Genomic DNA, 14,777 nt, shown 5'->3' on the forward strand with positions numbered 1-14,777 from the left:
AAACTCCATCCTTCAGACTAAGGCGTCTTACTTCACCTCTAAGATTATAAACGCAGCTAATGAGACCAAGGATATTTTCTCCATAGTCGACAAGCTTGCACACCAGATAGAGTGATGGCGAAACCTGCCGCCTCGCAATCTTTATGGGACTCCCTTAACTCTTATTTCATTTAGAAAATCGCCACCATCAAACCCAGTATTCCCACTCCCACACCTTCATCCACCCCCCACCACGTGTAAAAACCCGTTCATATTGGACCAGACTCCCCTGATCTCTAAGAAAGATTTTTTTATCCTACTCAAAAAAGTTGGATCAGGTTCCCCTACCGATTGCTGCCCTCCCCATATCTTACAGGAAGCATTTATCTCTTGTCCAGGCCCGCCCCTTTTATTTCTGGACAACTCTCTTAAACCAGGCATTGCCCCAGACACCTTTAAAAATTCAGAAATTCTCCTGATCCTGAAGAAACCCAACTCCGACCCCTTGGTCCTTAGTAATTAAGTAAAAGCCTTGAGGTCCACGTAGCTAACTGCCTTAGCTCCTTTATTGAGTACTCCCATTTCCTCGACCCTCACCAGGCAGGATTTAGACCAGCACACTCCACGGAGTCAGTCATATTAGCAGTCAAGGACGAGCTAAGGAGAGGGGCTGCTAAAAACCTCACCCAGGCCCTGGTACGCCTGGATCTGTCAGCCACATTTGACACGGTCGATCATGGCCTCCTGATCGACAATGTCAGTAGTGCTGGCATCCAGGGTCTGGCTTTGAAGTGCATCTCCTCTTTCCTCTATAACCGCTTTCAGGCAGTCTGCCTCACCAGTTTTTCGGCCAAGAAAATGAATCTGACTTGCGGGGTTCCCCAGGGTTCTTCCCTTTCGCCCCTTCTTTTTAATCTATACTTGCTACCTTTGATTTGGTCCTTGCACAAAAGAAGGGTTGAAACATTCAACTATGCTGATGACCTCCAGCTGGTGTTTGATATTGACTCCTCTAACACATCAGTACCCAACTTTCAATCCACCATGAGCTTCATCAGCGAATGGATGTATGCCAACCAATTAAAACTTAACCCCGATAAAACTGAACTGATCCTAACTCGAGGAACTGCCAATCCGTGAAGTTCTAACTTTTGGCCTCCGCTCCTAGGTAGTCCCCCTTGCCCAGTAGGATCTGTAAAAAGTGTTGGGGTTACAATCAGTAACGATTTATCTAAGAAACCCCAGATCAGCGCGGTGGTCTCTGGCTGCTTTTTCCACCTATGCAGAATCCATAAGATCTGCAGATTCCTGACCACCGAAGCCTTGACCCTAGTCACCTTGGCCTTGGTTACCTTCCTATGATTATGCCAACTCACTCTATGTTGGTATTCCGGCATATCAACTTCATTGTTTACAACTGGTACAAAACCAGGCAGCTCGGCTTATCCACCGCCAACCCAGACATCAACATGTCAGTCCTCTGTTGAAGAGCCTCCACTTGCTCCCGATGTCTAAACGCTGTGTCTTCAAGCTTGGCTGTACCATCTTTAAAGCCCTCGCCGGTTCTGGCCCAGCATTCATCGCCTCAAGGATTCAGCGCTATACCCCCATTCGTGAACTACGCTCCTCTCATCTGAATCTGCTTACCATCCCCGCCTTCAAACGTTAAAAACACGGTGGTCTAAGATTCTCAGTCCTGGCCCCTCAATTCTGGAACTCTCTTCCTGCTGGACTGAGGTCAGTAACCTCCTACGCTCAGTTCAGAACACTCCTCAAGACCTTGTTGTTCTCTCATGCATACGAGTAAAGCATCTTTTTTTGAGTCACTGTTGCCCTCCCGCTCTCCGCGCCATAAAAACGCTTGGTGTACGTGCGCTTAACAAGTAACTTTAACATAACATAACATAGTGGCACCCACAATGGCATGGTACCTCTACTGGATATATCAAATAAGGTGCTACCCTATTCGCCTCTTACTAGGAGCAGGCTAACATACTTACCTTCATGTGTACTTAGCAGCTATTTGTGAATGTATGCCTGAAGATCCCAGGGAATCAATCTCAACCACTACCACATGTCGTCCACAGCGGGGCAGAGGACTCCAAGGCCCACAGACCAGCGGGGGCCTCAAGCGGAGCAGGCAGCCCCTCCCCCTTGCTACCGGGGGACTCTTCAGCTCCCCACGTCTCCCGCTCCGCGCCACAGTCGTCCACAGCAGGGCAGAGGACTCCAAGGCCCACAGACGTGCGGGGGCCTCAAGCGGAGCAGGAAGCCCCTCCCCCTCATCAACAGGCGCATTTAATTGCCGGCTGACTCTCGCCACGCGGGACGTGCGTGGGTGAGAGCCGGGCTAAGCCCGGGCAAAGGGCGGGCCGTCTGTGGCCGTCAGAGGCCGAAAGAGGCCGGGTCGGGCAACGCCGCTAAGCATCAGTATAAGGTGAGTGATATCAAGCACCAGGGGGAAACGTACAGTTATATCTGGCCCAAAGACATCAACTGTCACCACCATTGAAAGTATGCTCGTAGAAGCTGTTAATATGGTCTCAACTGAGATCGAGTTAACTGAAAGAAGACTTTCCATGGGTCTACCGGCATCCCACTTGTATTTGTCTGACGGAGCTGAACAGGGCAATTCAATCACTCTTCTCCCATTATCCCCAAATGTACTGATCACTACCCCCAGCCAGCGAGAAATGTTGCACGAGGGCCTTGAGATTGCCGATGTTGATGCGGACAACTCTGAACGCCAATTGGGGCCTCAAGTCATTGCCAGTAGTGGGTATTCGGCTTTGGTCACCAAAACAGTGAGGGCAAAATGGAAGAGAGGAGTAACCAAACCCACTAGCAGTAAGAGGAAACAGCCTGCTCGCCTAAAAACTCAACCCACTCCCCTAAGTATGTGGAGGCGAGGATCTACTGCTGTCACAGCAAGGCCAATTGAGCAAACACAGGATAACACTGTAGACCTGACCACACCCGAAGATGCAATTAACTCCACACATACACAAACTGAGCATACAATTGCACATGGTATACATGGAAGATCGGGTGATATTCCAATTGACATCATAATGGACACGGTTTGAGATCGTTTGAAAATTTTAGTGGATAAACAATTTACTGCTTTGTTTAAACGGTTGGACAGATTGGAAAACCTGGTTAAGAAACCTGATACAAAGAAAAATAATGTTACCATTGTTGATAAAATTATGGGGGGCAATAAACAAACGGTAACTGACCATGGCATGTTAAGGGTGAGTGGTGATTGTACGCTTTCAATTGTTAACGCTGCATGTGACAAGTGTGGCAATTCTAAGGACAGTCCTCCTCTCAAACCCACTTCCAACCTGATGCCCCAGTCAAATGCAGTCGCTGGCAATGGGACCATTAGCAATAGCCAGTCACAGAATCTAGCTTCAGCTATGCCTGTACCGCTGGCCCCCGTTCCTACAAGTATAGCAACTGCACCGAAAAATCAGGCTAAGAATCCATCTAAAGATGTCCTTAATCTACCTCCCGAAGCCTGCCCATATGTTGTAATTTTAGCTGGTGTTCCCCCCCCTGAAGAAAGACCAATCAGAATCATGGGAACAACTTAAAAACAAGAGTACTGATTGGCTAACAAAGTATAAGGGCCTAGGGATGGTGAACGCCAACGAAATCCTAATGGTGCGACGTGTAGGATGGGTGGGACCGTCAGAAAAGAATATCTCAGGTGACTGCATAGTCGTGAATTTTAGACGTCCCCCCTGGTGAAATGGCTATTGCGGGCACAAGTTAATCATAATACTGTCCCAACCCTCATACATTCACTACCTTTGGGCTTCTTCTATAAACCCCCTTTGGTCCCACGTAATCCTTTGATACCAATATGTAACACACAAAATCGGTTTACTGCCCTGTCCAGCCTGGAGAGTCAGGATTGACTATTGAATCACCCACCTACTATTACATCAGAGACAGTAGACCCCTTAATATTATGCCCAGCTGTTAGTGAACTCATAACCCCAGATTCGAAATTAAATGTTTTAAGTTGGAACATTGCAGGATTAAGATCCAAATTGAATTCCAGGGAGTGGGTTGATCTGGTTAGTAATTACGATATTTTGATGTTTCAGGAGACTTGGAGCACAAATGAATTGTTTCTAGAAGGATTTGTGTGTTATAATAGCACTGTAATCAGCCCCAAGGTAGGCCGACCATGTGGGGGGTTATCAACATGGATAAAGATATCGGCTGAGGGTAGCTTAAAATCTGTAACGACAAATAATGTGAATTTCCAAGCCATTATTTATTCACGGGTGCTTCGATTTGTTTAATTAACTTTTATAATAACGATTTTACGTCACTACCAAATAGAAATTTTATTAAGTTGTTTGAATTTATTGACGAACTGAATGACGAGCAGAGGTATGGCAAAATAGACGGAATACTCCTAGGCGGAGATTTTAACGCACGACTGCACAGTGGAATTGATAACATCACCACAAGGGTGATCCCATGCAAAAGAGGGGAGGAACTACGTAACTACTTAATCCCCCGTCATCTGATTAATGTAATGGAAAAGGTCGGCATTAACCCAATTAAGGGTCTATTGCCTACCTACAGAGGTCGCGGATGTTCGTCTATCATAGATTATGTTTTTATATCATCCTCATTGGCACATTTTCTAGTAAAGGCTGAGGTTTTATGCACGAGTCAAGGTGACCAAAACCCAATTTTAACAACTATTAGACTTTCCTCTAAAGGTATTGCTCAAAAGGAAATAGGAGCTAAACATTTGGTGGCATCTACTGACTAGCTCAGAGTGATCTGGAAGGGGATAGACAATAAAGCCCTCTTTGCACGTATGATAAGATCGCATCCCGTACTTGTAGATACGTGCTTGTTAAGTAGCACCTCGGTTGGTGAGATTATTGAGGCTTTTAGTGGTGGTTTATGTGCTGGTATTAAACACATAGGGCCAGATGTAGGTGGCCAATTACCGGTCGGTAACGGCCGAATAATTGGATTTTGAGATGTAGGGCATGCATTTACAGAAACGGTATTTTACCGATTCTGTATTTACCGATTCGGTAAAATTACCGAATCGGTAAATACAGACTCGGTAAAATACCGATTCTGTAAATGCAGATGTAGCTGGCACATGTCAGAGTGCCACAGGGCTTTAAGAATCGGTATTTTACCACCCAATCCAATTGGGTGGTAAAATACCGAACCCAGGTGTGCATGCACACCTGTGCCATGTGACACACAGACATGCCCTTAGGGCATGTCTGTGTGCCACATGGCGCACATGCCTATTTTTGGGGTGCCAGAGGGTGTCAATGTGACACCCCCTGCACCCTTGCTAAAATCGGTATTTACCGATTCTGTAATTACAGAATCGGTATTGCCCATTGATTCCTATGGGCTACAAGGCCCATAGGAATCAATGGGCAATACCGAATCGGTACCCTCTATTTTACCACCTCTTAAATACCGATTCGGTATGAATCGGTATTTAAGAGGTGGTAAATTAAAATTACCTACATCTGGCCCAAAATCTCTAAACCCGTTACTAACTTAAGCAAGAACCCCAGATGGTTCGATAGCGCTTGTTCGCGGTCTAAAATAGAACTGCGTGAAGCATTAACGGCTACACCCAGGGATATAACTCTAGTTAAATCATTAAGAGCCTGCTACAAGACAGCAACTAAATTACGCTCAGAGGAGATATTGAAAGAACGCTGGGATAATCTTGCTAGGGCTGCTTCACTTAAGGATGTAACTGGATTTTGGAAGGAAGTTAAAGGTATGAGGTCCATGGACACGAATATTACCCCCATAAGTTGTATTATATCCAGTGAACTATGGGAGGAGCATTTTGCTAGAATCTATATTGCTCCCACAAAGACCTCTAGCAGTTATACCTTCTCCCCAGTCCTAAAGGTTGCTATAACTATATCTGAAGTCGAGGATGCCATACACCAAAGTTTAGGGAACAAAGCACCAGGTTCGGATGGGCTATCAATCGACGTTATAAAGCATGAACCGGACTTTTGGGCTCACCTTTTATGTAATGTTTTTAATAATCTGACTAATGCAGCTATCCTGAGCACTTGGTCGACCAGTATTATTGTGCCCATTTTTTAAAAAGGCGACAGATCCAACCCCAGCTGTTATCGCCCAATTTCTCTGATAGACAACACATTGAAGATTTTGGGCAGGGTTGTCTTTAACAACATTAGGAACTGGGCGGAAGACAACCATATTTTAAACTGTTGTCAGCTGGGTTGTAGAAGCAACGTTGGAACAGTGGAACAGTGCTTGAATTTGAATCTTATCTTGGGGAAATATACGGTTGCTCAAAAAGTTCCACTCTATCTGGGTTATATGGATTTAACCTCAGCTTTTGATTTTGTTAATAGATCGCGTTTATGGGAGATTCTTTCAAATTATGGGTTGGACGAGGCTTTGGTTTGTTTTTTGGCGTATTTGCACAGGGATTTGAAGGCACGGGTGAGGATAAGTAATGATGGGGAAGTCTCTGGGGACATCACCATTGGCAGAGGGGTCAGACAAGGTTGTGTTCTGGCCCCTCTGCTTTTTATTCTTTATATAAATGAATTACACAATTCCTTATTTAAATTGACCAGTGATGTACCCAAAATTAATGGTAAACTACTCCCTGCGCTTTTATACGCAGACGATGCGGTCGTTATGGGCCGCACCCCCAATGCACTTCGCAGTTTAGTCACAGGATTTGTGTCTTTTATGGTGGATCTTGACCTTTGTACAAATTTTGAAAAATATTATATAATGACTTGTGGGCCGAAAAAACATTTATTAAGTCCATTACATCGGGCAGTGAATCGTTAACATGCACATGCACTTTTCCTTACTTGGGCCTACTTTTCTCAGAATCAGGTTCTTGGCTAGCCCACACGGCCCACGGTAGAAGTAAACTCACTAAAGCGGTTAATTCTATCATTAGCCTTCTGCAACCAAAACAATCTGAGGTAGTGGTACAGTTGATTCAGATATATAAATCACAATGTCACGAAGGCACGGGTGTCACAATGTCACGATCCCATGCTGTGGGATTATTGGAGTCTCTTCATTGGCTACCAATTCAGAAACGCCTTGAGTTTAAGGCTCTCACCATGGCGTTTAAGGCACTCCATGACACTGGTGCCCTCTATTTGAGGAAGAGAATTGGTTTTCATCTACCCTCCAGAGCCTTGCGCTCGGCGTCATTGTCTTTGACCACGGTCCCGGTAATTAGGCGTGCTCGGATCGGTGGGCGGTCTTTTAAATATCTTGCGCCCCGGGCCTGAAATGCCCTCCCATTGAACTTAAGAAAGAGTGAGAGCCTACTGTCATTCAGAAAGGAGCTCAAAACGTGGCTGTTTGGCCAATAAGTCTCCTCCTTTTTGCCGGGGCTCTGTTGTTTTGGGTCTGATAGCGCCGGGACACTCTGCTAGAGTAGCTGAGCGCTCAATAAAGCACCAGCTAACATAACATAACATAACAATGTGTACCAACGGCCACTTAATGGTGCTGAAGTCTGGGGGCATGCGAACTGTAGTAGGATTCAGATTGAAGAGAACAGATTTTGTAGGAAAATCCTTGGGGCGCAAATCTCATCTCCAAATTATATATGCCATAAGGAATTGAATTTACAATATGTGGAGGATTTTATTAAGTCCCGCCCAGCGATATTTTGGTTAAAAATATGGCAGAATCCCGCAGCAATTTTAACAAGAGAAATAATTACTGACTGCCTTAAGTGTGACAAGGGTGGCAGTATACCCTGGCTAGCTGCAGTAAAAAACAGCCTAGCTAGTGTGAATTTGGAGCATATTTTTTTAAGCCCATTAGCAGTGGCAGGTATAAATATAAGATCAGTTAGGGGGGGTGCTTTATGACCTGTACCATGAAGAAAGACAGGACATTGAGCGCAATAAACCATCGATTATTAGATATATGCCCCTTCTGGAGGCATCGAGCACTCAACATCATATGACACAGCAATACCTTAGGAAAAATATAGGGAGATGGAAAAGGAGTTTACTCCACCGCCTTAGAGATGGCAGCATAAAATATTTACTCTGCTTTCCAATTGGCTTCAACAGCAATCTGGAGCAATTGAGCTGCCCCTGCGGCATTGGTAGTAAACAAACTTTGTTACATTTTTTACTTTTTTGTAAATTCTATGTAAAACACACAAAACAGTATTTTGCTCCCTATTTCAAGGCACGGGCTATCTTGGATTTTAAATTAGCATATTTTGACATTTTAAAATTAGGAAGTGACGATTTGATTTTTCGTGCAATCACATTCTTACAAGCTGCGGTACGCTCACATGCTTCAATGATTGAATCTTAATGTCGTAAAAGTTCTGTAAGATGGCCAAGCGGAAAGCCCCTATTACCCCGCCCACAACCAAAATCTTGATGTTGCTGCAAGTAGTGGCAAGATCCATGGGGTTTTTAGCTTACATATTTATGTCTTGACGCTTATTATTGGCTGACTCACTGAATAATATCGAATTTTATTTGCAAGATATTGCTGGCTCATTGAATATATTGCACTTTGTTTGCAAATTATTGCTGATTTTGTACAACTACCTCAAATCCCATATTTTGCACTTGTCTGACCGATTGCATCTATTGCATTTCATTTGTAACCTGTTGCTGATTTTACACAACTGTTTCAAAACTCATATTTTGCACTATGCCATTTAAGCTGCTAGTTTTTAGGCCCGTCCAACTCTTTTAAATGTAATTTTATTTCTGTAATTTTGTACCTGTATTTGATGATATTGTATATTCATATGTTTTACAAATTTTAATGTATTTCTTACTGGTGGTGATGAACTGTGCTTTTATGGATATTCTTATCCGAATAAAGATTATTTGATTGATTGACTACCACATGTTACCTTGTACAGGATATTCAGGAGCAGGACCCATGAATTAAATCTCTTTACAAGGCAGAGATATAGTTTTATCATCACCCTACAGAAGAAGCATGATACAGGTGTAGTCTGGCATAGGATGTGCCAATGGCTGCAAGGTGATAGACCATTTAAAGATATATGCAGCTGTAGTGACCAGGATCATCTGGCAAACATCTAGACTTGTAAACAAATACGACACTCACACAGAGAATCATACATCATTCAGCACACACCTGTAGTGACTCCAGTGGCCCTTTTAGTTCTCCAAGAATACGTTTTTGCTGCAGAACTAGGCTACTCCTATCTTCCTTGTGCATCTTAGGAGGCTCTCCCAGCAACTCTGAGTTAGTCTTTCCCTAGAGTGGCAAGGCTAAAGTCAAGGGACTGTTCACCAGTACCCTCTAGAATAAATTGGTGCCAGTACGCTCTGTATACCAGCTATGGCTCACTACCAGGTTGTGTATTCGGTACAGTACCGTATGAGGCAGAACCATGCTACATGAAGTGATATCACGTTAGTAGCACTGTATTGGTGACCCTCTATGCATCACACACATACTGCCTTGCTGTAGATAGGGAGATGTACTTACCAAATGGCTTGTCTCCACCTTGTGTCATGCTGCAGAGACACGTTAGAGTTTGGAGGTCCTGACTGCTGGTGGCTCAAGCCTGCCTATTGCTGCTCCAGCCAGCCCTTGTGGCATAAGGGTCCTCTTCTTCCAGAGAAGTCACTTTCAAGCCGAGGTCTTCCATGAAGAATAACAATGTTCACCCTGTATGGGGTACAGGGCTAAGACTCTGCGCTCTAAGGCTACCCTATTTAGTAGCTCCAACCATCTGCATCCTCTGGGAACATTCTCACATCTACCATTCCTGACCATGCCTCTGAAGAATTACAACTGGCAGTCACTTGCAGGCACTGTCATTCACTAGACTCAGTCAGTCAGTAGACACACCTGGTACTCATGCATGCCCCTTCGTCCATCTGGCACTGCAACTATATCAACCCCCCATCCCTCCCTCCCCCCCCCCCGACAGGCCTTGCTGGAACACCACCCTCCTGTAGCGATGCACACAAGAGACCAGACTGCCTACTTCACTCTAGGTATTGCAGGGAATGTGTATTTTTACCCACTTGTGGTATTTACACACAGCAGTGCACACTTGGATGAATTACATACAATTGTGCCTATATAACGTTAAGATAGTTCAATGAGTTCATTATGCACCCACAAACCTGCAGGTGATGGGTTTGAACCCAGGCAAAATTGATTCAGCCGTTTATCGTCCTGGCAAGTAACACTTAGTATTCCAGCATGTATAGAAAGGCCACTTTGTGTCACCCTGTTTTTTTCCATTGTTGGAGGTTTGTGGTGGTAAATTAACTTTTTTACGAAGGAGCAATGATGAATTTATGGTACATATTTGGAAAAAATGACCTTAAATATTTTGAGTGTCATATTTTGTAGATTTTTTTTAAACAAAATACTGTGGTAAATGCCCATTTAATTCATTAACACACCATTTTTCTGGAGTTTATTTTTACATTTGTTGTTACTTCTAGAGGTAACCATATCACTTATGACTGGCCAGAGTAGTTACCATGCAATCAAAGTCCTGTGATGGCAGAAAAATAGCCAGACAAGGCACAAGTCAGGTGATATATTTTGCTTACATATGGACTGCAAAACACAGCACATTTGTATTATGTCCCTTCATTGAGGAAACACTAGCTTTGTTAATACTGAGTCTTTAGTATGTATGCTCCTAAAAACAAACTTTCTTTTCTAAAATATGAAATCATCAACTTGGTGTAGCTGAAAGGTCAAGCTGAGAGCTGTTTAGCTAAGACGTGTCATCCAGCGGACTTGAGAAAGATCTGCAAGCAACTTCTGCTCCATTATTTTACACTCCCCCATCCAAACACAGTACCTGGCTCCCAGTTTGTTGTCTTTCCTGGTTCTACATGAACACCTGCTCTGTCTGCTGTTCAAGCTATGCGCAGAGCAGTGGCCCACCCCACTCTATCATAGTAGCAGGCCTGCCTCTTAATAGTGGATATAAACCCTCGGATCACAATCGCCTGATAGGACCCTCCATTACTTCTGTTCTAATTTCACCATTTTTTTAAAGTCCTAAAACTGCCTTTCAAAAAATGTGCCACTAACCAGTGTGTGAGTGGTGGGGGAGAGGAACGAGTTCAGAATAGAAAAGCCCCAACCTGAATGCCTGAGAGTCGCACTACAAGATTACAGAAGAAGAAACACCAATGATGGACTGAATGCGGAACAAATCAAACATTCACCCCCAGTCAAGAGATCTGGGTTAAATCCATCATTCTTTTGCCCACCATGCCACCCCAGTTTAGACTCAGCTATATGCAAATCAGCCTTGACCCTGCATCTCATGGGAACAGTCCAGCCTTTACTGCCAAGCCAGGTCCTTCTGTAGTGTAGTTTCTATATTCCCAATAGGCTCTGCGAATTGGAATAATATATTCAGCAGTGTAGACGTAGGACTGAGGTTATCTAGGTCTCTACTGGCTATATTAGACTTAAGGTTTGCCAGCTAGCTCAGAGGTCACTAGAAACTTTCTCGAATAAACGAGGAGGAGTTTAACCGCCCTGGATAGACAAGAAGGGATTAGCTTCTGACAACCATAAAACATGACAACTTTGCTCTCCCTGAATAAGAGTGTATCTCTAGAGTCATGTGAAAACAAAAGACAGCTATTTCACTCAGTCAAATGTGCGTACTTAGTTTCACCAGAATGCAGAGAAAAGAGAGACGGGCGTTTTCAATAAAAGGTGTTATTTATTGAGCATTCTTCTTCCTCATACAAGAGAAATGAATTGCCACGATTGTAATACTCATGGTAAAGTAAAGTGCGTACAGTAAAAGGAGGATTATAAAATAATGCTGTAAGAGCATTGATATGGTTTCTTAGCCATATGATACTTTAAAATAGATAAAATATATACATACATATATACATTGACTAATCGTACTCAACTGGTGCTTCTAACTACGCCTACCCCGGTGTACCTGACCTAAGCCTAATACGTGGGAAGGAGTAAGTAAGTAGCAGTGTAAGTTAAGTTTGTTTTGCCAAGAATCTGACTCAAGAATTCTCTTTAAGGGTTTAGTCAGTTCCGTACCTGGGTAATAGAAAGCAGGAGGTCTGGTATCTCTCTCTCAGGACTCGATATCCCAGCAACCCGCAAGGGTAGGCTGGAAACGCCGGAGCTGGATTTCTCGGCAGGAGAAAAGACAGCGTCTTTCTCAGCGCATCAAAGAGGAGGGGCAACGTCCGTGGGCTCTCGCATCAGCGGGGCTCCCGGGCAAGTAGATAGCTGCTCTGCTCCAGAATCACCACCGTGTGTTTGCTTAAGGTAACGTTGGTATATTTATACCTGAAAGGTGCCTGGGTTTGACGTAAGGTTGGACATAAGAGGTCAATAAAGATGTCACTAAGAACTGGCCGTTCTTACAGTGCTTTACAGGAGTTCTAGGACGAAATCAAAACAAAAGCAAGGGGGATTTCCCAGGTTGCTGGAGGCTTGGTTTTGTTTAGAGAACTCGGTGTGCTTTCTAGGGGGCCGGAGAAGTAGCCTTGCTTAATGTGACAGCATGTGCTACGACTGAATTATGGATATGATTACTATGCCGTTGTATGGATATTATTGATTATAACCGGACAAGGGCATAAAATAGGAATATCGATTCAGGTTCCTAGATAAAACACTACACCCACTCCACGAATTAATGTCCATCATTACTAAAACTTAAGCAATAGTAAACATTTAAGGTGCATGTGTATACCTACCCACCCCAAAATACATTTTTGCATTTGAAATGGTGTATGCGAAATACATGAAAATGATTATAGGTACTGTACGCTTTTCAAGCAGTGTAATCATTCATTAAAAAAGGATGCATATATATATTAGCTGAATGATTTGCGAAATTTACACATGAAATGGCTCTTAATACAGAAAAGAAGTGCGAGACCATTCCATCACATATCAATACAGTTATTGTAAATGTGCTAGAGGCTGATGTAATATATTGTCTCTAGAGTTCCTAAAAATAGAAGCACTGAACGCTGTGTACTAGTTTGCTTAAAAGTTATTCTTTTTGTTCGGGGGAAAACATCATTTCAGACAGACTTTCAAAAAAGTGGTTTACCGCTTCAGGTGAAAGTTCGACCAAGTTGGAAAATGCCGCAACTGTGCAGTCGTGAGAATGATTGCTATCATCGATGTCTTGATCAGCAATGCTCACAGAAGGTGGTACCTGTGTTATGTTGCTCTCATCTCGTTCTTCACTACCCTTTAAGCGCAGTGGTGAAGTCTCAACGAATGCCGTCATCAGGATTGGTAACCGCTGGGGACAACACGATGCATGAGCCGTTACAGGACTTAGCAAAGTATCTGTATCCAATGGTACTTCTGATTGTAGTGTAAGACAGACGTCCAACACGCATTCTTCTCCGCACAGCATACATCGTAGCACAGGTAAGATACAATTCTGCCAGATGGGTCTGAATGAAAGAAACCAGGTCATATTCAGATCTCTTAGCCGGGCTAATCCAAGGACTTTAGTTATGCGGTCCCGATAGCGTATAGCTAGGATCGTTTCTTCCATTGTTGCTGGAGTTTTGTCTGCGATTTGGCTTGCCATATCGAAGCAGGAGAGTCAAAAATAAAATGCCTGCTACGAGTCCCAACAGAAGTGGTAGACCGCCAAAGACAGAATGGACAAAATTAGGAAAAATGCCCAGAACGGTTTTGAAGGGTGTTAACAGTCCCGAAAAAATTGTCTTAAATACATGTGGGATACCACCGATATCAGACATGTTTAGGATTTGGCTTAACATTTCTGCGAAATGCAAGGGGCAATTTGTTGATAAAAGTGTATGTATCTCTGCCGTTGTCCTTGCAACTTGCAGATCATACGTTTCTTTTGATGACGTCAAGGGCACAGTTGTCTGTAAAAGAACAGACTTCATTCTGCTTAAAGTATCAATTCAAATAGAAGAGATATTCAAAATGGGCCAAATTTTTGCCTCCCTGTCTGGAGTGCTGTTTGGATACAATACTTGCATACAGCAAGTGACCATGGAACTAACGCTCACTAGATAAGCTTTTCCTGGCACCATGCCACAACATCTGTGGTCCACTATTAGAATGTAGCTCCCGTTAGAAAGCCGTCTAAAGAATGGCTCTATTCGTGTTGCAGGTGTGCCATGCTGGTGGCATGAAAGATTATTTGAAGTCCCCTCACAGGCCCCACGCAGGTTAATACCTTGACACAGAAGTATACCACTTAGTGACCGTTTGCAATTATTACCACTAAGAAATACACTCTGTTCCTTTTCACTATAACATGTGTGTGTGTAAGGTAATTTCCATGATGAATTAATGTACCCTTTACCCAACCTTTCATACTGGCCTGCTGGTATATACTCTTGACAGAATTTAAATTGGAAAGTTGTTATCGGAATTGTTATTATTCCGTGTATTATCCATTCAATGACAGGTCGTTCTGACATTGTTAATGGTAATCTCTCAAGTTTTTCAATGCTCAGAATTGTATATTCCGCTCCTTTTTGTGCCAAGCTGATTTGTGTATCAGTAAGGTTAAAGATAGAGAATAATGACGTTGTGTTGATTAAACGCCAAGGCACGTAGCCTGAACGCAGATTTTGTAACGTCCAGCCAAGCTGTACAATAGAACGTAATTGGGACTGACCGTGTTGTAACATTAGTAAGTCCTGCTCTATTATATCTATAGCAGATGATACAATACTGTCCAGTGAATATATTCTGGAAGACAAAGTCATTAACCCATT

At 43.4% G+C, this 14,777-nt stretch overlaps 1 protein-coding gene across 3 annotated transcripts in view; it reads left to right on the forward strand.

Moving 5' to 3' along the window:
* The window catches only part of LOC144756070 (uncharacterized), a 150,226-nt gene that overhangs the window by 106,893 nt on the left and 28,556 nt on the right, over positions 1-14,777 (forward strand). The gene's annotated exons all lie outside the window — the stretch shown is intronic.

The sequence above is a fragment of the Lissotriton helveticus genome, chromosome 5_1 (genome assembly GCF_964261635.1).
Source record: "Lissotriton helveticus chromosome 5_1, aLisHel1.1, whole genome shotgun sequence".
NCBI lineage: Eukaryota > Metazoa > Chordata > Amphibia > Caudata > Salamandridae > Lissotriton > Lissotriton helveticus.